General features: G+C 40.8%; 1 long non-coding RNA gene across 16 annotated transcripts in view; it reads left to right on the plus strand.

Annotated features, from left to right (window-relative positions):
• Nucleotides 1-27,887, plus strand: part of LOC116243418 (uncharacterized) — a 326,478-nt gene that overhangs the window by 80,085 nt on the left and 218,506 nt on the right. The gene's annotated exons all lie outside the window — the stretch shown is intronic.

A 27,887-nucleotide genomic window follows, 5' to 3' on the forward strand; every position in this document is an offset into this window, starting at 1 on the left:
TGCAAGCCATTGAAATAAGGCAGGATTTGCTTAAAAGCAAATGCTTTGTATTTAAGGTTTATTTTTCTCATGTTTAAAATATGAAATTACAGAGCAAAAGGAAGTGGTAAACCCTCTATCACTCAAAGCCATGGGAATGTATCCACTTGTTCACACATGCTTCATAGTTTCTGAAAGTCTGATTCTCATTTTACCTGCTAATCCAACACTTGGTTGTATTTAGAGGAGAGCTTAGTCCTAGCCCTGCGTTTTGATTTCCAAGTGATTACAAAGAAGACTGTACCGCATCATACCTATCTTTTATTTGTGTTATTGACCAGTAAAATATTCAACTGTAATTCGCAGAATCATAGAATGGCTTAGGAAGGATCCTTAAATATCATGTAGTTCCAACATCCTTGCCAAGGGAGGGCAGGGTTGTCACCCACTAGATCAGGCTGCTAGGGCCCTATCCAACCTAGCTTTGAACCTCTCTGGGGAGAGGGGCCTCCTGAACTTCTCTGGGAAACCTGTTCCAGTTCTCTCATAATCTTTGTGGACCTCCTCTGGACCTGCTCCAACAGCTTCATGTCCTTCTTATGTCAGGGGCTCCAGGCCTGGACACAGCCCTCCAGATGGGGCTTCCTGAGGGCAGTGCAGAGTGGGATGATCATTTCCCTCATCCTGCTGGCCACCCTTCTTTTGATGCAGCCCAGGATACTACTGGCCTTCGGAGCATAAAAGCACGCTACTGGGTCATGTCAGCTTTTCTTCCACCAGGATCCCCAGTTTTTTCTCCCTAGGGGTGTTCTTAGTGAGTTCTCTCAATCTGTATACATATCTGGGATTGCCCCAACCCAAGCACAATGCCTTGCATTTGGCCTTGTTGAACCTCATCAGGTTCTTGTGGGCCCACTTTAAAAGCCTGTCCAGATCCCTCTAGGCATCCTTTTCTTTGATTGCATCAATTGCACTACTCAGCTTAGGGTTATCAGCAAACCTGCTGTGGATGTTCTCAATCCCACTGTCTGGGTTGCTGGTAAAGATGCTGAAGAGGACTGCTCCTGTGACTCACCCACTGGAGGACACCACTTGTGCCTGGCCTCCTCCTGAGCATAGATAATTCTGCTGACCCCGAATTCCAGACAGTGCTAACTGTGCGCAGGACGTGGAGCTCCTTTGGGTAATGTAAGATGCAGATGGGATACAGTGGCTGGATGTGCATCTAGCCCCATTGGGATGCAATTAAGAACAAGCTAACTTCAAGCAGTGAAACTTGGTTGTGTCATTTTATGGCCACTGGATGCTGCCAGTTCTTCCTTGGCCAGCTCCTTGCTCCCATCTATCCTTTATTCTGTGATGCTCTGTTGGATGCCAGCTGCTGAGTAGCAAAGAGGATTCAGGGAGCTCTGGTGCTGTGGGTATCCTACTGTCTGTAAAACAGCAGGAGATGCTGAGCAGTCCTCTGAAATGTTGCCAGCATTGAGGTGAATTTCATACCAGTTTGGATTTCTTAAATCTGGTGTTCAGCTTCAGGGGAGCTGGCAGCTCTCTACCTTAAACTGACTGGGAATTACACATCTTTTCCTATGGAAAACAGTATTGGTTTTAAAATGGCTTATGTGATGTATCAAGGTTAAATGTTAGGGGAGGGAAGAAGCCTTGTTTACATGTGTAATTGTGAGTGGGTGGCTGGTGGTTCATTGGAGAATCTAATTGTTAAGTGAGCCAACAAAAGAGTTTTGGCATCTTAGATGGCTTTCTGAAGCCCCTGTCCCATCTTGAATTTTACAAAGCTGGAAAGGGGAGAGGCAAGGAAAGGGGAAGATAAGGGCACTGGAAATCTGGGGAGCTTGTTTTTGGCACACTATTCTTCATGTTGCTTCTCCTACTTCCTCTTCTCTGGAAGGCTTCTGTCAATTTAAGGAGAGATTAACAGAAACTTTCTGTCTAGGGAAATCATTTTGATTTTCCTGTTAAATTTAAATGTTTCTCACAGAATTTTTCAATTGTGCAAGCACAGTACTTCTGATTAGAAAATGATCATGGGAGACAATTTCTCAGCTTTGTTTTGATTATCCACCAGTGAACGCAATGTAGTTCACGCTGCTTTATGTAGCCATTATGGTCACTTTTAATAAGATTAAGTCTTTTTCTCTGAGGTATTTCTGGCTGAAATTTCGGATTTTGAGCAGTAGAACAGTACATGAAGATGCCAGAGTTATTTCATTAAATGTGCCTCTTTCTGCTGGAAAGGCTGATTATCCATGACCAGTTCTCCAAAATACACAGCTTGGCTCTCAAGAGCATTCCCAGATCTCTTGTTCTGTGAGCCTTATTGCTGTATGGTCAGTCAGTGCCATTCCAGATCCTACTATTTACGACATGCTGCAGAACTTCCAAATGATAAAATAATTGCTATGTGATTAAAAATATACTTTCTAAGAACCACTCGTACTGATTTTAGAAGTTAGACTGTACTACACAGAGGTGCTTCATTGCTTCTGAGCTGGATGTGGGGGAAAAACTCAGACCTTGAAGAGACGATGAGAAGTAACTTTGAATTCATATGCTGCTGTTGGATATTACTTTTGTCAGGCCGATTTATCTTATCTAAGAAACCATTAGGTATTATCTCAGTAGGTTATGCTTTGTTACCTCAGAGTGCTAATCATAGCATTAGTATTTTCATGTTGATAATGAGCTTTGTTACTGAAATATGAAATATCAGTGGGGAATATAAATTGTGAAATTTGATATGAAATAATATTTAATAAAATAATTATCAGAATAAGAACTTTGAGAAGAATTTCCTACCTATTTATTACTATTGTCTCCATTTACTCTTTTTTTGTTTAAACTTAATAGAGGTAGGAATTTAACTACATCAGTCTTGAACAGTAAGTACAATTAAAGCTAATTCATGTTTGTTATTCAGGATTAACTTTATTTCTTGTTATGCTGCACTTTCAGTATCTAGTTGTGAGTTGGTGAGAAGCCTTCTTCTTTCCCTGGAGAATGGCAGGATGAAGGGAGGGTTATTGGTGCAGCAATGTATTGTGGCTCAGAAGTGAAAGTTGGGGAAATGAAGAAGGTTGCCATCTCTCAGACCAAAAGGATTTCAAAGGCTGCAAGCTTAACAGAAACTCTTTTAGTTTCATGCCACCCATCTTGTTTTCATGGTGACCCATGAAAATTGACACAAGACAGTGGTATGTCAGCATTTCTTAAAGGAAAATCAGTTTATTACTAGAGCTTTTAGAACTTAGAAAAAAGCCATGGGAGAAAGCTTTTCAGCTGAGAGGAGAAATAAAGTTTCCCAGGTTTGTGATCTCACTTAAAGTGAGAAAAGTGAGAAAAGATCTGTGAAGCACAGACAGTAACAAAAGATGGGTGGACCTCTGGCACTCACTGCCCTGTTCTTGGCCTGTTCAGCCTCAACTCTGGTAAAAATATATATATATTATATATAAATATATAATATATATATAAATGCTGTACTTGTATAATCAATGTATAATCATTCTTTGGTAGCTTAGAAACCGTTAAGTAAGGTGAGAGTATGCAAACCAGCATAGGACCAGAGGGGCATCAGTCCCTGCTTCTCACCACCCCAGCTCTGTGTCAGTGACTTGCCCTCTGTATTAGGCTTTCTCACTCCACACAAGTCTTTTCTGGGGAGAAAAGGGAAGTTTCTAACTTTCTGGTTTATGGGAAATAAGGATACATAGAAGAAAAGGAGAAACAGTTGTTCCCACACTTGCTCATCACCTTTTCCCCTTTCTGGGCATTGTCTAGTCAGAGTATTTCTTGCGTGTTTCATCTCTATTTCTTGCCTCTATTCCATCCCTAAACCTCTGGGTGGGGACGGGGTAAACCCCCCCCCCCCCCGCTGTGATGACAGAGCTGGTCTGAGACCGCTTCATGAGACTGAATGTGTACAAGTCTATGGGACTGGATGGCGTGCATCCCAGGGTTCTGAAGGAGCTGGCTGAGGTGGTTGTCGAGCTGCTCTCCATCATATTTGAAAAGTTCTGGCCGTCAGGTGACTGGAGGAAGGGTCATGTCATTCCCATTTATAAGAAAGAGAGCAAGGAGGACCCTGGGAACTATAGGCTGGAGAATCTCACCTCTGTGCCTGGGAAGATCGTGGGACAGATTATCCTGGATGCTTGATCACATGAGGAAGGGGCGTGTGATCCGTGACAGCCAGCACGGCTTTACCAGAGGAAGGTCATGCTTGACCAATCTGGTGGCCTTTTATGATGGAGTGACGGCATCGGTGGACAAGGGAAAGGCGACCAATGTCATTTACCTGGACTTGAGCAAGGCCTTCGACACGGTCCCCCACCACATCCTTCTCTCCAAACTGGAGGGATGTGGATTTGATGGGTGGACCACTCGATGGATAAGAAACTGGTTGAAAGGCACAGAGAGTGGTCGTCAATGGCTCTATGTCCAGGTGGAGGCTGGTAATGAGTGGCGTCCCCCAGGGGTCTGTCTTAGGACCAGTGCTCTGTAACATCTTTATCAGTGACATCAATGACGGAATCGAGTGCACACTCAGCAAGTTTGCTGATGACACCGAGCTGAGTGGTGCGGTTGACACAGTTGAAGGAAGGGATGCCATTCGGAGGGACCTCGAGAGGCTGGAAAGGTGGGCTGGGTGAACCTGATGAGGTTCAACACGGCAAAGTGCAGAGTTTTGCACTTGGGCCGGAGGAATCCCAGGCATCCCTACAGACTGGAAGGAGCGGGCCTTGAGAGCAGCCCTGTGGAGAAGGACCTGGGGGTCTGGATAGATGAAAAACTTAATATGAGCCAGCAGTGTGCCCTTGCGGCTCGGAAGGCAAATGGTATCCTGGACTCCATCAAAAGAGGGGTGGCCAGCAGGGACAGGGAGGTGATTGTTCCCCTCTACTCTGCTCTTGCGAGGCCCATCTGGAGTACTGCATCCAAGTGTGGAACCCCCAGTACAAGAAAGACAGGGAGCTGTTGGAGAGGGTCCAGAGGAGGGCCACGAAGATGATCAGGGGACTGGAGCACCTCCCCTATGAGGACAGGCTGAGGGAGCTGGGCTTGTTCAGCCTGGAGAAAAGAAGGCTGCAGGGTGACCTCATTGCAGCCTTTCAGTACCTGAAGGGAGCCTACAGAGGGGAGGGGAATCAACTCTTTGAAAGGTAGATAACTGCAGGACGAGGGGAAATGGTTTTAAGTTGAGGGAGGGGAGATTTAGGTTGGATGTCAGGGGGAAAATCTTTACAGAGAGAGTGGTGAGGTACTGAAACAGGCTGCCCAGAGAGGTTGTGGATGCCCCGTCCCTGGAAGTGTTCAAGGCCAGATTGGATATGGCCCTGGGCAGCCTGTTCTAGCATATTAAATGAGGAGGCTGGTGGCCCTGCACGTGGCAGGGGGGTTGGAGATTCATGATTCTTGAGGTCCCTTCCAACCCTGGCCATTCTGTGATTCTGTGATTCTGCATATGCTATTGTACAGATGTTGAGGCAGGCCATCAAAGTAGACGTGTTGTGACTAAACGTCAGTTAAGGTGTTTTCATCTAAAATGGAAAGCAATGTGGGCTGAACTTCCCTCAGCATGCCGCTGTGCAGACCCATACTGAAGGTTTGCTAGATTAGCATTGTTAAGTGCTGAAATCTCTGGTGGAAACCAACTCATGGGTTTCTATCCAGGAGGCTGGAGACAGATTTGGTCATGTGTGCAATGCAAGGCTTTAACAGCTTACAGTGTTGCAAGGTGATGAGCAGTCTTCACAGTGCTGAATGCCCCCACTTTCTCCATCACATCTGCAGAAATAGAGGGTGCTTCAGGAGCATTCTGCACTGTAAAGGATCTGTCATCTCTTCTGGTGTTTTCAGAAAGAAAAAATCACCACTGAGACTCTCCGAAAGGCTCTAGCTTTTAATGATCCATCCATACCTTTCCATTGTGTTCTGCTGGAAAAGGCATTTAATTTATTTTAAAAGATCTGGTGTGTTCATTGAGCCCAGTTTGCACATTTCTCATGACATATCCAACATTCCCAGCAAGGGCAACTTCTTAGCATGGCAGTCTGCAGAACAATGCAGCTTTTTTCCTTTACCCCCGTTTCTGCCAAGAAATACAAGTCTTGCAGAGAAGAGAGCATCTCTCATTATATAAAATGTATGTGCCTGGTTTTGTGTATTATATAGGTGGGAAATACAAACCTTGCTAAAAATGAACCGTGCTGGAACTGGGTGCTGTAAGTCTGATGACTAAATTGATTGTCCTAATACCCTCTTAACTTGAAAATGCCTGAAGAAAAAAGTTCTAAGGTGAAAATGACAGTGCTCAATTTAATCAATAGAAACATTACAGTTTTTAACTCTTTAGCAGCAGGTGATGGCTGCTTAAGGTGTGTGAGCAGTGCTTTTACACAGTGGAGCTCTGCTCCCTGACACAAGCTTGTTAGTGCTGCTGCAATAGAAGAAATAACAAAATCCTCTTTGTCTCAAGTTGGTATGTACAAATTCTCACAAGGAGAAACAAAACAGCACTAAAACCCAACAGTCCAACATGTCAAACTCTTGCTATTTTCGCATGTGAAAATCCCCTGAGAGAAATATTGTGGATCACTACTGTAGATAGAGTACATGTACTCAAGAACAAAGAGGGCTTAAGAAGAAGACATGGTGAATATATAATAACTCTGAATAAATACGGTAAGTCCTCTCTTGTTTCTTTGCAAGTGCTTTTCAAGAAGTGAATAATAGTAAAGCTCTCCAAGTCACTTAGGGTCTGAGCCTGCAAATATCTACTCTCATATGAGTACTTCTTACTCGTGTAAGCAGTCCCATTGAAGTCTGTAAACCTGCTCATGTGAGTAAGGCTAAACAAGTTCAGGGTCTAAAACACTATGAGGGAGACAAAAGCATATACAAGTACAGCCCTAAGACTCTTCAGACAAGGAACAGCAAAAGATTTATCTGAGGCTTCCAATGTAAAGCCTTGTAAATTAGTAGGAAGATCTAAAAAATCAGGCCGCCGCTGCATTGGGAAGCAATGGAGCTCTCTTAATATGGGGATATAGGGGTAATGTGATGGAAAGACTTAGATGCAGCATGTAGTCTACCAGTTGTGTTCTGTATCCCCCACAATCAGAGCAGTAGCTGAAAGTCTAGTGAGCAAATAATTATAGTAATCAAGTCATGATGAAACAAAGGAGAGGCTATTATTCCAGCAACTGACCAAGGGAACACAAGTTTGGCTGGCTGGATTCCTGAAGGAGAGTAGGATTTACTACATAATGTGGAATATAAACTTTGATGCATTTAAATTGTTTTATGAACTTGTTTTTTTTTTAATTTTTAAAATAACCTCTGACTGAAAATAAAGTGATATTTAAGACTATCAATAATTTAACTGGTTAAGTTTTGGACGGCAGTGAATAGGAATCCGCTGAAAGATGAGGCTTGTCTGTGGTTTATATTTGCCAATATAAAAATGATTTGTGGTGAAATTTTTTTGTCTTATGCTCAGTCTGATGGAGCAGGGAATTCTCCCTACTCTGAAACAAGAAATGTGGAAATAATAACATTTCCTCTCATGGGCTTTTTGTGTGTGGTGTGACTCTGGCTGTGTCTGTGGTCTGGAGCTGACAACAACGTGACATTTGACCATGCACGCTTGGAGCAGTACAGACACTTGCAATAAGTGAGGCTTTTCCTTCAATAGAAAAGTCTGACCTGACTTGTTTGGTTTGTGAGGACAGTGATGCAGCCTCAAGATATCCGGGGATAAGTAATATGGGTATCTGCTTGGCCCAGCTGCCTTCTCTGCTTTGCACCTATTGTAGAGTTTGATGTGTGAGTATGGGAAAGGCATGGAAATGGTGCAAAGATAAGTGATCTTTTAATTGATAAACCTGTGTCCTAATCTCCATTGTTTTTTTTCAATAAGGGAAACTAAGGCTTATTGAAATTAAGGCCTAACGTCACAAAAGTCATTGGGAAATAAGTGGAAGATGGTATTTTGTGGGGTCTTCCCCAGACAGTTTCCTTAGGTTGGAATATGAAGCTTCTCTGAAAGAAGAAATCTCATGAAATTCCCTGCTGCAGATCTAGATCTTGCCTGGTGATCAAAATCTTCCGTGTGGTCTCGCTTCCTGCTTACTGGGCTGCTTTTGAGCTAAGGTGCCTTATAATGTGAACACAGCTGGAAGTGTTGGGAAGTATTACTGATTCAGTGCCATCAATATTTTGTTCTTTTGTAATTTGAATAGTTTGTATAATTTTTAAAGCCAAGGTTGAAGATTCTCACCCATTGGCTGAAAGTGCCAAAGCACTACCTTCTTGCTTTCATTGCTGTTGGTTGTGCTCGGTCACTTTTTCTTGGTCATTCAAATAGCATGTTTTCTCTGTTCCCAAAGCCAGGCTTTTACTCAAGAGCTTGTGCGTTTCAGTGAGTTGTGACTGGACCCAAGATTCCTCCATTCCTTGTGATCATGTCTTGTACCTCAACTTCTGAGAAAGCCAGATAATGGAGAGATTTCTTGTTTGTTTGTTTGTTTGTTTTTTCCCCTTAAGTGGGGAAAGAAATGATTGTATTGAGGTTTTTTTTTTTTTTTTTTTTTTTAGAAGTCCAGAGAAGTTTGCTTCATTTGTTCTGTAGATTGGACCATTTGGACTTCAATTTCATCGTCTTAAAGCCGGTGGTATTCATATGAAGTTAATGGAGTTTCTGGTAGTGCAAAATCTGTCCTCTTTCAACTTTTAGGAGAGATTTCATCTTTGTGTCTTTTTTTCCTTTCCTGTTTTTTTCCTAAGAAAAAAAATCCAAAACATTTCGTGGGGGAAAATAGAGATAAAAAAGCCCATGAAGAAATACTGTTTCTAAGTAATGTACTTTTAGCAATGACAGCTTAGTATTTTTGTTAAACGGCACCACTTTCAGCTTTCAAAAAGGTTTAGCCAACAGTGCTCACACTGCTTTCCACAAGGTAAACCTTGCCCACCCGTTATAACCTTTAGGTCATTCCAATCATGTTATTTCTCCCATAATGCCAGAAGTAATGGAGTAGGCAGGAAGTGAAAGTAGAAGTTATACAGCACTGCTCTCCTGCCTTTTGTTTGCTTGTCTATAACTACTTTAAACTACTTCCTTCTCATCATTATAACAATGGGATGAAATGGTTCTTTATAAATGGCCATGAAGTAAAGGCAGACTGCAAAGGCTTCTGTAACCTATTATTATGACCTTTCTCTCATCAGTAATTGTTTAGCAATTTGTACCTGAAAAATCTAGGCCATCTGTAATGTGCCACACAAGGTGTGGTGAAAGGGCTTTGGAGACAAATAGAATAATTATTAAATACCAATGTGGTACAAAGCAGAAAGTCCTAAGCAGCATGAAAAGACTTCAGGGGTTGAGTAATGAACCCATCTTCAAATACATTAGGCCCTGGCTTGTTTTGGTGAAATAAATGTGATTTAACACACAGAGGCGTCTGATGCTGTGCCTACATAAACTTCTTTAAGAAAAAGAACTACAAATCTAGTGTAATTCTGCTCTAGGTATCTGTATGAAGAAATAAGGCTCCGTAAAAATCTTGGGGTGTCACAGAAGTAGTAAGTGGCCTGAAATACCCTTGCACTGGTAAGCCACGGGGCCTGTGCTATGCATCATTTCAGTGTCAGAGCCCTCCTATTTGTTGAGATTAAAGCTATAAGCTTTAACCTTTCTAAACTACTTCAGTTGATCTTGGGGGGCCACGAGCTTTATAGGTATTTTCTCACTAATTTTTGAGCATGGCAACTAATAGAGTTGTCCTGTGGCTCATGATGACTCAGAGCCAGACACAGTGGGCATGGGTACGCATAATGCATGATGAATGTCAGTAAGTGTCTGTGGGTTGTCACCACTGCTGTGTCCTCAGTAGTAGCAGTTGCAGTAAGGTCTCTGCTTATGTTCTGGAATTGAAAAGTAAAACTTCTGAAGTGTACAATGTTTGCCTTGAACCGGATCATTTGAGGTATTTGGTCCAACTGTTCTTGCCCTAAGTCTGGCCACCCACTACTTCATGTGGTTTTTCTTTTGCTGGCCCTCTTCCCGTACCCGTTAGTGTTTGCCCAGTGAGTGCCAAAGCTTTCATTCTTCTTTCCCTGAATGGCTTCGAATTTGCATTTCATGCAAACAGCCCAGCTGCTGGAGTCACACTCACAGTACAAAGCTGACACACTATTTATACACACTTCATCTTGGGTAACAACTTGCACCTTGGCTATGCAGAGAAAATAATATTGACTATTTTTCTCACTTTTCTAATCTTTCTTTTAAAATATTGTGACAGATTTTTCTAACTTCATGGTTTTGGCAACAGTCTGTTGGCTCACCCTTTAGTTAGGCTTTTTTCCATGTGATTTTGAACACCATCGGCCCGGATGGCTAACAAGGGGCATCAGTGCAAAGCAGCAGTGTGCAGATGGGCAGAGCCGGAGCTGAGCCCTCTCCTGGCTGGAAGCAGCAGCTCAGGCCGGCACCCCGGCTCCCTGTGCCGCCAGCTGCTCTAGCAGGTCAAGTAGCAAGAGATAATATAGGGATTTATGCAGCAAACAAGACTAGGCTCTTCTTCTGTAACCTTAGCTGTTGTCACTGCATGTTCCTTAGTAATGCTCCAGACTTCCTGCCCTCCAGGCATGTCTTTTCCAACCTGTTTCCTTTGGCTTTTGCCATCTAAGTTTGGCAGCAAGCTGCAAATAGGGATGTCTTGTCCTTTTTATCATTAGACTGTTGGTAGACTGGATTGTGTCTCCATGTGGATGTTGGTACCCTCCCTTCAGAGCAGAGCTCTGCCAATGCAGGTGTCTCAGAAAGGAGGTTCTGGGATCCTGCTTGACCCTCCCAAGCTGTTTACTTAGATGTGGACTTGCTACCTACCCCCACAATGCTGTTCCCAGATGCTTTGCAGAAGAACCTTATCAAAGTCCTTCTGTGGCTTTTCCAACTTGCTTCCTTCCTTCTCTGGGACAAAAAGTCTTTCAGGTCTGGTTGTTCACATCCTGGCTACGCTCTGGGCGTGGACATCAGCAAAAGGGCTGTCACTGTTTTACTCCTTGTGTTATGGCGAATGTCAGGTCCCAGGTTGGGTGTGAGATAGGAACACAAAACAAGAAGTTTGCTCCTTGCCTCAAAGCCCAGTGCTGTCATACCTGGCAGGACAGGTTTGACAGCTGCTCTGCAGTAAGGTTGCCTGAATGGATACTAGTCCAGAGCTCTGTCCTAAGAAAAGAGGGATGAATTCATAACTGCACTTGTTTGACATAATCAGATTTCAAGGATGATGTTCAAATCCAGGAGTGTGCCAGCTCGGTACTTCCAGCACAGAGCTGATGTGAAGGGTGCACTGTGGCTATCTTTGCTCCAGGCCTGAGATGCCAAAGCTATTGGTGCAGGTCCTGTGTGAGTACTCACACGTGGCTTTAATGCTGCAGAGATGGCTGCATTTTACTGTCATGGTTGCTCTGATGGGATGTTTGTATAGCATTTATTTATTTATTCTGGGAAAAAAATGCTTTAATTATGTACTGCTATTTGGCCTAATCTTCCCAGCATTGCATTATATGTAACGGAGGTGCAGCTTAGATAAATGTGTGAGCAGAGCAAAGCAAATGGCCGTTTTTCCTCTTCCCCTGGTATTTTATTTATGATTTTTTATGCACTTATCTGCTTTCAAATCCAAAGGAAGTGATGATGGAGAAAGATTTTATCTGCCGCTAAGCAGAAACTGAAACCCTAATCCTGTAAATGTTTATTCCTGTGCTTAACTCTAAAATTAAGAATGTTCACTGATGTTGGGAAATCAGAGGACAATTTGTCTTTTAGATTTGAGTCTATGAAATCACTTTTCAATAAGACAGTACTGTTCTTTCCTGCACACAGATACAGTAAGAGCTGTCCCTTTAACGTGGCTGCTGTTTAACCTTATTTATTTTGCTTCCAATTCATAAGTGGTGGAAAAAGTTCCTTTATTAAACTCAACATTTTACAGGAATTTTGGTGACCTGAAAATTTAGTGGGAGGCTTAGTTTTAAAGTTAGGCACGATGACTGTCAAATTAAGCTGTCAGCATACAAAGTGATAGAGAGGAAGATGTATACAAGCACACTCACATGAACACGCATCTTTTTCCTCCCTGTGCTGACTGGTAAGTCTTAACAGCAGAACTAGATGCTGGGAATTACATTTTAGTAATTCTTTTCTAGTTATGTCAGATTTCTAGCATGCTATTAGAGACATATGTGTCATCCTCACCATCACCCAACATATCATTGCTGTTTCAAACTGTTACCAGAGCTGTTGACACAGAATATTGTGTCTGTCGACAGCTCCAATTAGTTGGCGTGTCTGACTACTGACAGCACAGTCTACTTTTGTTTATGAAGACGGTGTGAGCTGTATCTCACTCTCACAACCTCCAGTGGCAGACAGATGGATAGAACTATATAATCATCAACGGAAGCGGGTGATATTCTGTCTTCACAAATCATCATGTGGAGCAGAACCAACGGCCTTTTGTCTGCTTTCAGAAATGACTGCAAGATTCCTCCCATCTGTCAAGTTATGAGGATGAATATGTATAAAATACATCAGATATATATGCGAGGTTTTGTATTGTGGATTTTTTTTGTTGTTTGATTGGGGGTGAGGGAGAAGGGGGGAAAACTGCTTCTTAATTTTCACCAGATGTTAGCTATGAGACGTGGAACAGTAGAGGGAGAAGCACAATCATTTTCTCTCAAATTGAACTTTTTTTTAAAAAAAGGAATGGACCAACCCCTCATCATTTGCAAATGTGGAACCCCATTGATTTCCTAAGGTTGTACAATTGCAACTGAGCACAGAAAGTAGTCTAATGCACCCTTTACGTATATATAATCCTCTCTATTGTGTGATTATAAAATCTTAGCAGCTGCCCAACCAGCGATGTTCTGCTTTTCATTTAATAGCAGTTACAGATACAAACTATTTTCAAATATAGTTCCAAGTTCCTGAGTGGTTCCTCAAGCACTGTGTGCACTGAGCTTGGGGAATGTTTGTTCCAAGAACAGACCCCCACAAAGTAGGTAAGTAGTGTAGATTTGGCTAATTCATTCAAACAACGTACTGCTTAGCGATCTTTAAAAGGTCTAATTTTTAAGTGACGTTTGTTTTCTTAAGAACAGTAAGACTGATTGACATACCTGGATTTTTTATGAAACAAGGCCTTTTTTCCTTAACATATCAAAATATTAAGGTTTTCAATAGGTATGTCTTTTGTTATAGACAGCAAATTCTTATAAAGCAAACAAATGTCCGCTTGAAAGAGATGGGAGATCAGAATATGAATTGCCTTTGTTCTGTTGCTTTGCCTAGTTTTCCTACTCTGTAGTATATAACATTTTCTCTGCTGTAACACCTCCTATAACATTTAAGTGCTGGTCTTGCCTGCTAGAAGTTAATTAGTGTTTATTATTTACTAAAGTAGAAGCAGGATTTGAGTTTTATGCAGGAATTTAATAGAAAGGATTCATTTATTTGCTATATTTCAATGATTAAGTATCATTTTCTTAGCCTTGCGGGAAACAAATTCTAATCTTGCAAAAATGTTCTGACTTTCACCGCAAAGACAGCAGGATGTATAAAACATAAGCATGTACTTAAAGCATCAGGGAAGAGCAGTGGTTGATAGCATTTTTGATCTTGTATTTTACTTCAAAAACAGATGAGCTGAAGAAAAACAGTGATATTGAGGGTAGTTTTGTGAAAGCGTTTAGTTGCAGTGTTTACTTCTTAAAAAAAAGACTATTTTTTTCCCTATGAGAATGAGAAAAAAAAAATCAGTGGGAAAGGTTCAACCACGTATTAGATCCTGTGGATATTCACAGTAAACTCTGCTGCAGTTTGAAGTAAAAGTTTCATCCTGACTATTATCCTATTTGTATTATTTCCATAGAGCTTTTCTTGAATAGTGAAAAGAACCTAAAACTGAGGATGAAAGTTATTGCTCTGGATACAGGCCAGTTCCAAGTGTGTTCAATGCAGCAATGATAACAGATAGATCAGTAATATAAAAGCACTTTACTAAAAAAATTAGCAATTTCTAGGTATTGCATGTTTCTGATTTTTGGACCGCCTTAAGCAATTGAATTGTATGGGATAAAATACTTTTCACATGAGTTATTTTTAGGAATTGAATTTAAAATGTGCATGAATTTTGCACTCCAGGATTTTCTCAGTTACAGATGAGCAGTGATATCATGAGATCCTGCTGAGAACTCAAACTCAGCTGAAATTTTGAAAATTCCTGAGCAGGACACAGAATATACATGTTAAAAGACATTTGCTGAAAAGCTCAGGGAAATTGATCGTGAGCTTCTGGTTAATCTAAGAACAAAAGAACAGCTAAGTTAAGTAAATAATTAATTTTTGGTTATTCACTCAACAGTACTAATTATTGTGACTCAGTTCTTAGAGATCTCATTGAAATGGAAGTTGGGCATTTATTGAAACGAAATCTTGAATATGTAGGTAATAGGAAGCATGTGGGTTGGACTGATAGAAACAGAGGCTGTTCATTGATGTTTTAAGAGCTGAGCACGTGTGGTTATGACAGCAACTGCTGTGTGGTCCAGGCTGGGAATGATGGCAGTAAGCAGATGACTGGGCTTGCTTTTCTTCTGCCATGGGTCACTGGGACTTTTTGTTCCAAGAGCATACTAGGGACAACATTGCTAAGAGTAATGATGGGCTGGAATAGCATCAATTGTGTAGCCACGGCTATGTGACCTCATGGACACCAAGAGCTACTTGAATGGGAGAGTTCTCTGTACATATGTGCTCTCCTCTCCTTCTCTGGCTTGCACAGCAGCAATAAAGGGCATCTGGCTTCAGATGGATCCTCTGTGGGATTCATATGGAGAGGTTAATGAGTAGCCTTAGCCAGGTCCTAACTGTGCCTTTCCTCTCAAATGCTGTGTGCCTCAGAACAGCTCTAAGAGAGCTGGTCATTTTTCTGGGACATCTCTAAAGGCAACTCTTTCATTATTTTTCTTGGTCCCTCTGCCATAATTTGTAGGCTATGGGATTGCCAGCATCCATGCTGGTTTTGTATTTGTTTCAGTCTTTTTTCAGTCTTCCTTGCCCCCCCAGCCTCCATATAGGTAAGGCATGAGAAACAAGTATAGCCTCTGATTACTGAAATATGGATATTATTTAAATAGTGCCCTTAAACTCAGTTGGGTTTGGGTAGCCAAGGACCTCATGACTATCTGGGCTGCCACTGCACACAGGAGATACACAGATAAAATCCCTGTTGCCAGAAAGAATAGGCAAACCAGACAGAAGAACTGGTTTTATCCCCAGTTTACATACATGAATTGATGCTCTTGGGGATTCAGTTACTTATGCAAGCCTGTGGTATGAAATAGTTTGTATCTCTTGTGTTCCTGTATGTGCCTTAACCACAAATCATCCTTCAGGCAAATTTACCTGTCACTCTGGTTGTTAAATGAGACTTATTCCTGTAGTAACTTCTGCAAGTTCAAACTTGTTCTGAGCATGTTTTTGGAGGGAGAAGTCATTGCAGATCAGTATTTAATGCTCATGGAGCACAGGACCACCAGCTCTTGGAGTGCTTTTCATCAACAAAGTTGAAGTGTTTTCCTTATTTTTTCCATTTGATTGTGTTGAAGGTATTCATTTTAGAAGCAAGTTCTTTATTCCATGAAATGTTTAATGCTAAGGAAATGCTTTGGTTTAAAAAGACTTTAAAATCAAAGCAGAGTTTTTCTTGAAACGTTGAACCAAATCCTGGCAGCTGCAGTTGGCTTGAAATCGGTGGAGTTTCACCAAGGAGGAGTTATTGCTTCTCTCTAATGGAAAACACCCCATGGAGTTTAGTAAATTAAGAGGAATATCTCTATTTTGCAGGAGGATTCGAAGACTCATTTTAAAAATGCTGTATCCAAGACTTTGTAGACTCAGAGGGCTAAGTTCAGTTTTAACTGAGTTCAAGTCAGTTCTCTGCTGAGATCACTGGGCTGTATAACTGTTCACTGGTAGCACTCTATCAGCGAGTGTTTTTTGTCTTATTTTGCCTGGCTTGCTGTCTTGCCAGGTGCTAATCCTGCGACCTACCCTAATTCTCAGAGTTCTTTTCCTATTTTTCATTGCAGGATAACAAGTATCTTGACTGTAATCTATTAATTGAATTGAATAAACTTGTTTCCCTAGCAGTGAGAGCATATTGTTTGCACACAGTGTCATCCCAGGCCCTCCAGCTATCGAAAGATTGCCAGATATGTTTATTAAACCCCCTGAGCTTGGAAAGAACGCAGAAAACTGTCATCTAGAGCAATACGAAAGTGCCTATCTCAGCTGGGGATCTGGCTGTTATGAATAAAGGAAGAGTTTGCAGTAGAGTTTTGAGATGTAAAGAGAAAAGGCTTCCCTGTGGTGCAAATGTGTTGGAACCCTTAGGCGAGAAAAAAAACAAAACAACCTGAATTGTTGCTGGCAGTACAATGTAATTATTGAGTTAGCTACAGCTTGGGCTGTGAGCTTCTGGGGTAAAGGCCTGGTGACTTTGGCTTCTCTCTTTTTTCCTTCCTCGAGACAATTAAAATTCTGAATTGTAACTTTCTGTGTTCTTACTGTTAATTGAACCGCATATATTTAGCACATTTGTGATGATTTCATAGAATGACAAGTTTCAGGTTTCCTTTTTTTGTCTGCTTCCTTTGCCTGTTCTAAGTGAAAGGCAAATGAGGCAGTAGTGAGAGAAGAGACGGACAGAGTAAAGCTTGGCTCCAGACCTAAATTCTTCCATACCACAGCTGGCATTTCAGGCCTGGAGATTCTGATTTCTTGCCCTAAGAGATTTTGAGTCCTTTGGTTTTATTTATGGACTGAGGACCATCACTGTTGTCCCGTTCAGCCACACAGAACTCAAAGGGAGCTTACTCAGACTTAAGGCAAGGAGTTCACTTGCAAGTTCTTGCATGCTGAAGGGAATATATTAATTACTCACTGTTAACTGATGCAAAATCCTTATGTAGGAAGGAAGCTGAAAAAATTGCATGCAGAGTTCCTCAAGCTTGCTTTATCTGTTGTGCTCCCTCGCTGTAGGTTCTGGAACAGTCACACTGCTGGCTACTGGGGGATACAAATGGGAACAAATTGCTGAGCCAGTGGGAAATTTAGGCTAACTGACTGCCTGAAGGTGATGTCTATTAGAAAGGTGCTGTGGAGAGGTGTTACTACTTTAGAGCAATGAAGTTCACCTCAATACCAGAATCCATTGTTCCACCTTGCAATGTTTAACCTCATCTTGCTCAAGGGCTTTAAAAACAAAACCAACCACAACAAAAAATCCTGTGTTTTGTGGTATTTTTGTAAGCCGCATAGATGTTCTCTTGAGCCTAATATCAGAGGGGTACGTGTAGAACTTTATGCTTTTCTGCTGATTCCTCTATAAAACGTGTGATCCCAAAACTGAAGTTGGTAAGTTCCTCTTCTGTTGTTTGCTGGAGTTTCCCCAGTTTGGAAAATCCCTTCACTCTCCTCCTTTTCTGCTAGCAAGAACCTGCATTGTCATTGTCAAGAACCTGCAGTCTTCAACTCCTTGTCCTCATTATCCACCAAGAAAATGGATACTTGGTTGGGAGATCGGGATTCTGTTCTCAGCTGAACAGCTCACCTGATACTGTATGCTGAACAGCTGCCTTAGTACCTCCTGGCTTTTATTCCCCTCTCTTCTGTGACCTTACGTACTTTGGAGGAGGGGCTCTTATTAAATATCAGGTCCACAATACGTTTTCTCTAAGCACTTGCTCAACTGACTTGTTCATGATTTACTGCAGGTATCTGTAATTCATGCTTTGCCATTTAATAAACACTGTGTTCTAAAATAACTAGTGGTTAAAGCAAGCAGGCAGCAATGAGTTAGATTACTGAAGATGATGTTAACACAGTAGAGCTCTGAAAACACTGCAAGATAACTTTCATTTGGAAAGACAATCTTACTGGACCTTATAGCTCACAGTATATCTGAGGTTTATTTTTGTATCTTCCAGGGAAAATGGGGAGAAATTCTACAGCACCATCTGTAGTTCAACATTTTGCCTACAAATTCAGATGTATATTACAGTATATTTTCAGTCAAAATAGGGTACCATCCTGAATTCTTTAAATTATCTTTAATCTGTGAAAATTTTTATACATTTTTATACCTGAGCTGAACTCCGAGGTTCAGAGCTCTTGATGAAGGAACCTTCTGGGAAAAATGTTTTCCAATCCCAACGTTTTTGTAGTAAACAAACGTTTGAGTAAACAAAACAAACTGAAGGTTAAAAAAAAATGCCGTTTTGAAAATATAAAAGTGGGAAACCTTCATGCTGCAGAAAAGTGAAAAAATCTGTAGCAGCAATGAAATTGACCCAATTTTGAGTCATTCTTTGTACTGAAAATGCTGCGCTGTCAAAATATTTGTTAGGAGCTCTAGATTTTGTTCCAGAAACTATATTAGTTGTGTTCCACACAGATTTTTTTTTTTTTTTTTTTTGTTTTAATTTCAGATCTTGGAAACAAAGAATACCACAACACACGTCATTGTTAATATAAAGATGGCATCATTTGGTGCTTTGTTATGGTCTTTGTGTCTATCCTCACCCAATTACTAAAGTACATACCCCTTGAGGCACTCAGATATTTATTATTACTGAATTAAACGTTTCAGATGGAAATATTTCAACAGTAAATAGTAAAGAGAACAAAAATAATGTGACGTAAAGATGCTGTATCAGTGTAGGAGAAAAATACCACTCACTAGAAACAAACAAGTCAAGTGCTTATTTTCTGTTAAATTAGCCATACCTGCAAAATATTCAGATGTTTTAGGTTTCAGAAAGCAAAATGATTGCATTCATTTTTAAAAAACATTCAACTGTCCTAAAATTCTCTATTTTACTTTTTATTATTTTATTATTACATACTTATGTTGATTTAAAAAGAAAAAAAGTGGCTTGGATGACTTTATAGTGAAGCCATTTTTTTCACAAGTCTTTTACCCAGAATGACAGTCTGTTACCTATTACCCCTTTACACAATATTCAGCTGTTATGATATTGTATATATGCATTAACAAATAAAGGAATGCATCCACAACAATTATGTTCCTCTTCTGCTTGATTTAGTTGTCAGCATGCATTCACGACGCTGTAAAGTATCTCCTTCACAGCCTTGTCAGGCATACCTTTTTCTCCCCATAATGTCAACTTCATGCAGCAGGCAGGCCAGGTGAGCTTGGCTCACTTTCAGGTTTTGTCTGTCTCTTTATCTGAAAATTTTAAAGGGGGGACGTCAGAAGAGGTAATTGCCGTAAATTACACACTGTCTGTTGTAAATTGTGATGAGAACATAATTGAAAATTAAACTGAGAGGCACTTCCTGGATTCGAGCAGCAAGAGAGCCAGAGGACAGCCTTAGCAATTTGCGGTGGGTCTACAAAGTAATTTTTTCCACCCCTCTCTCCAAAAGTGTAATTGATTCCGGTGCTGTACGATTACACTCCTGTGTCAAGGGTTGGCCTGAGGGTCCTGGAGAGGGTTATGGAGACGATTCCATGGGGCTCACACAAATAATTGACTTGTTTCGTGTGAGTACTGTGTGAGGGGAATATCAGCTTTTTCCAACAGGAGAAGTGGAGCTTGACTGCTTGTGCAGAGATGTCACTGTTCAGAAAGGAACATTGTTCAAGGTTCCCAGCCATTGTGTGTTTGTGTGAGCCCTGGTGTATTTGTGCCTCTCAGCCATTGCTGGGGGTGGAGATGAGTATTAGGGCGGGGGAAGGGGGAAGTTAATTTTACTCTCTCTTCCACCCACTCTTTCTTCCTCTTTCCCTTTCAGCTAAATAAAAATGTGAAATGCTATAATGAACAAAGCAACTTAAGTAGCTATTATTATTCATAGCAGAGTCTCAAACCAAGAGGAGTTAAGTGACTGAAATGATAGAGACAGGAGTCCGTACCAGGAGAGGATTAAAAGTTGAAATTCTCCTTGGCCGTAAAGCCCTGCTGCTGACCCAGCGCAGCATCCTTTTCGTGCAGTGTGGGACTGCACCAGCTGGCAGGAGAAGAGCTTGTGGATTTGAGAGTTGTTAAGAGGGATTTAGTATAGCAACCTTCGTGAAGCACTGAGCCATCCACAGTTAACTAGAAAACAACACTACTTTATAATGCTTTTTTGTTATAGCACCAAATAATGTATTTGAAAGTTTGGCTCCGTTTCATGGCAAAACTTCAGTCCTGTGTCAGTTTAGACTTTCGAGTCTGTTTGCATCTCTTTAGATCTATGTCTATATGCAGGATCACTCCAGAACAACCACATTTGTAGAAAAATGGAACACCTTCCTATAAGGGAACGTTAATTATCATATTGAATAAAAGATCTGTGATAAAATGAGTTTACTACGGTCTCCCAACAGCTGGAATTACGCAAAGTTGAGAGTACTTCTTTCATACTCGGGACTCGTGTGAAAACAACTGTGCATGTGTGCACATACACACATGTATTTACTTATAGCCAGGGACTTTCAGCCTCCAGCTTTAAGGAGATTTAAATAAACATTTTCATTGCTGTGGGGAAATAGTCTTTAAGCCTCTGAATCCAATTCATGTTTTGAGTACTTCTTACCCCATTGTAACATTTATACCGCTACACCAGCCTTTTGTAGGTATAATTCTTTGATGGTATTTCCCAAGAGGGATGACCTTTTAGTAAAAGCCTCAGTAACTGCTGGATAAAGAATGAGCAGTAGTAAAGTGGGCAGCCGCCTGCGTTTGGCATCCCTGGCCCTGCAACCCTGGGAATGGTCTGTGCCTTCCGGGCTCTTCTGGAATTCCCCGAGAAGCAGAGTGGAATGGCCTGGGAGAAGACTGAAGCAGGGAGGCAAGGCTCGACATGAGGAAATATGGTTTCTATCCTTTTCTTCTTCTTTGCGTAGAACTAGAACTTGAGATATACCATCTCACAGGAAATCAAGAATACTAAGAAATGTTGCATATTAGGCCTTTATGCAAATTGTACAATGAACTGCTTTACATGTTTAGCAATAGGTTGTTTATTTAAAACAGTCCTTTCAATACCAAAGTTCAGTTTATGATGGAAAATGGCCAGCCTGACTCCAGCTTCTTTCCTTGAGCTACTACAGGCAGCTCTGCTGGCTAGCCTGGGAGCAGGTACCTAGAATTACTTAAGCTGAAGGGATTTTAGGTAGCTGTAGATTCCAGTAGTTCTTTGTTGGCTGTTGCAAGGATGCAAGAAACAGTGATAGTGAGTTATGTTACAGACCTGAGATCTGTCTTGACTGAAAAATGATAGACGTGTATTTGCAAAAGGGCTGGGGAGAAAATTGAAGTTGTTTTTTTTTTTTTTTTCCCCCTGCCTTGGCAGGTCAGTAGTGAGTGGAGTACCATGCTTGTCAGACCTGAGGATACCACAATTTATTCACCTGACCGTTGTCTGCAGTTATTGTAGAAACCGCTAAAATACAACACATCCTCAGTTCTGAATCAGGGTCTGGAAATAGATGAATAATTATGGTACTGAAGTCCTAACAGGAAAACAGTGCTGAGTGTATCATCCTCAGACACGACATTCTTGTCGAGAGAGTTGCATCAATGGATGAGTGATGACCTAATTTTAAGTTAAAGGCTTAACAAAAGGTATTTTACGGCTAAAGTACTGGTCAGCATGGTATCGTTTCTAAGGCTTGAGCGCTGGTGACAAAAATGACTTTTCTATATTTTACCACAGCAGGTTTGACTAGTTGTTTAATTTAACTTGATTGGCCTCAGAGAGCTTAACAGACAAAGGAGGAGTTAAACTGCCGTACTGGAAAATGTGGAAATTACAGTCTTTTGTTTCAGTAAACCAATTGGTTTTCTGAACAGACAATCCCAGTCATCAAGTCTTGAAAGCAATACAAAGCAGCTTGGAATGTGAAGAAACCTTAATGTCAACTAACCAGCAGGGAAAAGAAAGTCTTCCAAGGGCAACTAGAAAATACTTGAAATTTCTTTTTATTTGAGTGAAAGTCAACAAAGAAGTGTAGAGAAAAATTTACCAACTTATTTGAATGTTGTTTTGAATACACATTCATAGATTTCAGTCTTATTTGGAGGAAAATCTTCTGAGAAACTGAGTATGATAGTAGGGGGATACAGAAGGTGGCTCCTCATTCACAAATGAAAAGAACCTTTGCAGATGTTGGTATGCCAAGTAACAGTATTTTCAATAGGGAAGTAACAAAACATGTAAAGCTCAGTAAGCTTCCATAATAATGAACTAAAAAGAAGCAGGCATTTCCCCCTCATCGCTTATGGCTAAATTGATAGGACTGTTTTGTACAGGCTCAGGAAGCAATACTGGAAGCCACGATATGGCAGATGAACTACCAATCTTGCTGAAATAACATAGAACACACCATGTTTGAAGAGATGCTGCGATGCGGCCACTGGTTCTAATGTGAGTGCTTGAAAATTTGCAAGGGAGGAAAAAAAAAACAAAAAAAAACCTACCAAGATATCCATTCCTTAGGATAGTGTCTGGATTATTAGGAAGACAAGATGTGATTGGATGTGCGGTCATGTTTTTGGAGGAAGAACATGGGTATTAGTGCAGGAATTCATCTGCCAAACCCTAATTGGAGTGCAACAGTTTGAGACTTAGCAACATGCAGATCCCACAACAATCATCTAAAAATAGCCAAGAGAAGTAGGGACATGTTTGTGTCTAAGTAGTGATTGGAATGCTGGGGTTTGTACAGTCTAGCAATGGTAGTTGTTGTACAAAACAACAGAGAAAAGTAGTAGAGAGGTGAACATCTATATTAGAAATGAGGTTTCTGCTTTCAGTAGTGTCGACTTTTGGCATAAGCTCCTTTGAGAAAGTCTGGCATTTGTATCTTCTGTGTTGGAAGATGTGTAATCCAGGGAACGTTTTTTCACCTCAGTATGGGATTAAAAGGATAGAATTCTGCAGTCTGTATTATACAGATTTTATGCCAGTAGACAGTATTTTTTGGCATTAAGAGATTTGATTCTTTTCAAAGGTAGACTTAAAAACTAAGCAGCATGATACTTGATGTTGCCATCAGTTGTCATAAATCCAGTTATAGAGCCAGGTGTAAGAAGAGCTGCCACTTCTCTCAACCATGTTAGTTTTATCAACTAGTTTTACTGACTAATTTTAGGCATTGTTTTGTCTTTCAAAGCACAAGCTATTGAGATCGATACTCCCATCTATAACAGAAGAATCACCATATCATCTAGTGCATGTCTTTAGTACAGTGAGTTTTTTGTTTTGTTTTTTGTTTTTTTTTTTGAGCAGTTTTTACACCCTTTTGCTTCAAGAGCAGTAAATTTTACTTGCCTTTTTGAGCAAGAGGAGAAATACTATTATTAATAGTCCCAGATTAAGTGGTCTTAATATTTGACAGGGGACAGTGGATCAGTGTGTGCTGCTGTTCTCTATGATCACTTCTTCATGATGTGTTTTCCTGTAATGCTCTTCAAAAGCACTTGAAGTATTATGTTATGTTTGTGGCACCCCGTACTCACTTTATTGTCTCTTCTAATTCAGGGAATAGAAATTATTTATTCAGGGAATTTTCCTCTTTTAATGATGGGAAAAGTAGTAACGGGTTACAGGTGAAAATAAGCGCACAATTAACACAGTCAGACTCATGGGGTTTGTTGGTGCTTACTACTCCTTAATCAGTTGCAATTAACACAAGATGAGTGTTTACTCTCAATTCTCTTAATACTTGTGTAATTGACCACAAAAATAAATTTACATCTATGTATGTGCTGAGGTTTTTTTTTTGCTGTTTACACTGAAGCTTGTAAAATGTTTTGTGTGCTGTGCAGATACTTCAGATAAGAAAGCCTGAAATAAAACACAGTGACTTCAATAGAGAAAGAAAACAGAATTTTAAAAATCAGTGCATTTGGTGTGTAAACGTGTTGAGTTAAATATCTAAGGGCTGTGGCAGAAAGGAAGCCTGAAAACTACAAATTACATAGAACAGAATGGTTGCTAATTGCAGATATTTGGACTGAATTCCTGCTTTGTCACCAAATGTCAAACGAACTTTGGTTGGGTGAATTAGTCTTTGTCTCTTCCCTTTCTGTATTTGAAGGGGAAAAAAATGAAGGGGGTGAATAATGTACTATCCTGTTTCACATGAAAAAGAGATGTATACTAAATGCATCAGAAAGTTGAAACCCCGTGGTGATGGGGCCACAGTAGTTCTGAAGATAAGGTAGTATAAGATAAAAAAATGGCTCAAAGATAGGGATGGCATTCAGACTCCTCCTAAATTTAAATGTGGTGGTTTATTTACAATCTTCCTATTTGATATAATTTACTAAAAAACCCTTATGTTTTATAGATATGACTATAAAGAGAATTTGCGAGGAAGATTAAAAGGAAATTAGAAGTTCACAGTTTGCTTCATAAACATGAACAAACCACTGTTTGTGGTTTCTTTCCTCTCTACTGGTGAAGGCATGATACTAGTTCATTTCCTTGGAGGACTCACTAGTGTCTGGGAAGCCCTTTTAAGACTGTGGAAGTGAGTAGGTGTAGTTTACATCTACCATAATGCGAAGGTGATTTGGTGCTAAGGAGAGTCTCACAGCCATGCTGTATTTTGGGTACTATAAGTTCAAAACTGCCTCTAGCTTAGCCTTGTGGACCAAAAGTCCACAAGTAATATGATGAATTAGATGTTAGCAATGGAATAGATGTGCTTGTGAGCACTTGCTTCCAGTTCAGTTTCATGTGAAGGAAATCCAGTTTCTGTGCTTTGAGATCGCGGGGATGAGTACAACAAATGAGGATATCAGGAGTTTTGTTTCAAAAATTCACTCTTGACCTTAAATGCTAATGTATAAGTTAATGTGAACACAGCCACAGCAGTGTTTAAGCTGGAAAGAAGAGATAATGCACCCACAGTTGAGCTGAGGTACTACTGCCAAACTTTTTCCATGCAAACACTGAAAACAGTGTGCTTAATTATGTTATAATGGCACCAAGAAGCGTCCAAGTAATAACAGACCACTTTGTTCTGGACACTGTAAAAATACAGCTATAGAGTCTCTGCCCCCAAAGGCTTTTCAGTTTAAGTTGGAGAGGTCAAAGAGGCTGATTTGATGGAACAAGGTGAGGATTTATAACTCTCCAGCCTTGAAAATTACCTTCTCCACAGCTTTGGTACTTTTAGTTCAGGTCTGTACTAGCAGGTTTAAATGAAAGACGAATAAAAGGTCAGCAGCAGAGCTCTACCTCAAGTCTCTTAGGTTTCAGTTTTGTGAACTAGCGACCACTCTGCAGTGTACAAATTTGCTTGCACTTCTGTCATCCTTGTGCTATATTTTTCTTAGAATCTGTTTTATCACTTTACATCTGTAAATATAAGCACACAGCCAGTGTGGATCAGTGCTTTTAGTACTTGGCATGTTCTTTAGCAAGTAATGGATGTATACTGAACCTTGTCACTCTGTGTGTGTGTGTGTGTAGATGCCCCTGTCGTCTTCTGCATGCACAACAGCAAACAGCAGCAAATCAGAGGAGACGTAACGACCAAACACCAAGTGCAAGGATTGCCAAGTGTGATGCTGTTGGTTTGTGCTGCACAAGAGACCCAAGGGTCCAGAGCCACTCCTTGTTGTGTGTAGTGCACACAAGGTGAGCAATGGCCACCAAGGTTCTGGTGGAAGTTGAAAGTTTTTTTTTTCAGAAAAGGAGGCTTAAAGATGAAAGTTAGAGCTTGTGTTCTCTAGAAACATCTGGTTTAAAAGGTTTGGAATGTCTGTGCAGGGAAAGGGAGTGGTCAGGGTGTACCTGGAGGGGAAAAACAGCTCTTCAGATGGTCAAGATTAAGCTAGTAGATTGGTTTCTTAGATTGTTTTTTCTTTGTGTATGCTGAAGAACATCCACACAAGTAATCCTGTTGTCATTGCTGCCAGTCTCCTAGCTGGATGCTTTGGTTATGAATACCACAGTGTTGCTGTTGGTTGGGGATTGGTGGGCACAGTTGTTCAGAACATCTGTGGTACAGGGCGGTTGTTCTGTCTCTGCATAAAGTATTGGATTGCTCCATTTATTTGTTTGTTTTATTTACAGAAGTTATTTGTAACCAAATGCACGAGCAGATTCACAACATTCCCTAATTACCCCTCTCTTTAAAGTCAACAGTGTAATGAAAACAGCAGAAGCTGTTTAAACTTCTGTACCAAAACATAAACCAAATATAGATCTATTTTTCAAATTAGTTAAATGTTCAGTTTTAATAGGCCCTTTGGTTGCTCTTCTTGAAAGGCACTTGCTCCGTGCAGCCTGAAGTGTGTTCTGTGGTGGTCTGTAATTTCTGAAAGTACACATTAGTGGGAAATAATAGCGAGAGGCTGCCAGAAGACCTATTGGCTGCATGCATTGCTTTGTTTCACATAAGAAGACTTTTCCCCACACTTATTTTCTGAATGCGTTTTGTGTTTATAATGGGAATGCATTCCTGTGTTGTTTGATTTAAGAAATTAAATAGTATAAATTTGCTGGTCACATATACTTGCTTGAGTTAGAAAGGACTTACTGCACTGCCAGGACTCCAAGGCTGAGTGCTCAGGTATCCTTCAGTGGGACTTGGCACCTCTCTACTTTCATAAAATAGCATATACGTTAGGGCTTTTCTTTCTACTCTGCTTATAATCTGTGGGATCAACTGGACTTTGAAGCTTTCCATGGAAAACTGGGTAGGCAGCCCCTCTTTTAAAACAAAGTCTGAAGTTGTTTTTACTGGTTATGGCTGGAGAACATCAGCCATTCAGACACTGCGATAAAATGTAACAGCTTACCCAAACTCAGCAGCTTAGATCAGGGCTTCTTGTGCACAAAGGGTGTGTGGTTTTCCTGCCTTAAAGAATTTTTATTTGGCGTTGAGCTATTAGGGGATAATACAACAAATGAGATGAAACGTTTTGCAGCGTAACTGTGAGGGTCTCTTCCCTCCCATGCTGAGTAATTTTCATTTGCAAATGGCAGTGGCATTCTTCAGACTATAAGATATTGTAGAATACAATATGTGAAAAGCAAAATCAGCCCTTGGGTGCGTGCAGATGGCCACGCTCTAGCAAGCTCCAGTCTGTCTCATTTGTCACTTCATAATACTGAGACCAGATATAAGAAGGACCACACAGAGGCTCCTTCCCCAGTATGGTGTTCCTCCGGGTGTCAGTCAGCAGCACAGGGATTTCCTCAGACATGGAGAATATCTTAGAATTATGAAATAGTACAGATTACTTATGTTACTGTAACACCTAGAAATCATAGCTGTGAACCGCAGCGTGCAGAGTGCTGTGTAATCAAGAATCAAAGCTGCTGTTCTCATTGTTATATCTTTTGAGCTCATCATAAAACAAAATTTGCGTAGTCTTATAGCAGCAGATACGGAGCTAGATCATGGTTTTGCGAGCCGTGACCTATAAATTTAACTGTCTTCCAGGGATTAGCCCTGCAGCTTCCCTGTTTGCTTGTGGCTGGCTGTGCTTGGGAGAGCTGATGGCCCTGGTGTTGTGTGCGGGAGGGGTGTGCTCACCCCTTGGGTCTGATCCTGCAGGAAAGCCATGGGGGCCACTGGCAATACATCCTCTGCTTGAATAGTTCTAAATATGAAAGCATTAACTTGGTGTAGGTATGCATTTGTAGCAAGTATAGCAAAATGATGTGAAAACTTACAGTATACTTGAAAAAGCAGAAAAGGAAAAAGGGGATCTTCAGCATTTTGCTGCAGAAGGACTGGTGTTTACATTTCAGAATGCACTTAGATGATTTA

The sequence above is a fragment of the Phasianus colchicus genome, chromosome 10, assembly GCF_987193195.1.
Source record: "Phasianus colchicus chromosome 10, bPhaCol1.hap1.1, whole genome shotgun sequence".
Taxonomy (NCBI): Eukaryota; Metazoa; Chordata; class Aves; order Galliformes; family Phasianidae; genus Phasianus; species Phasianus colchicus.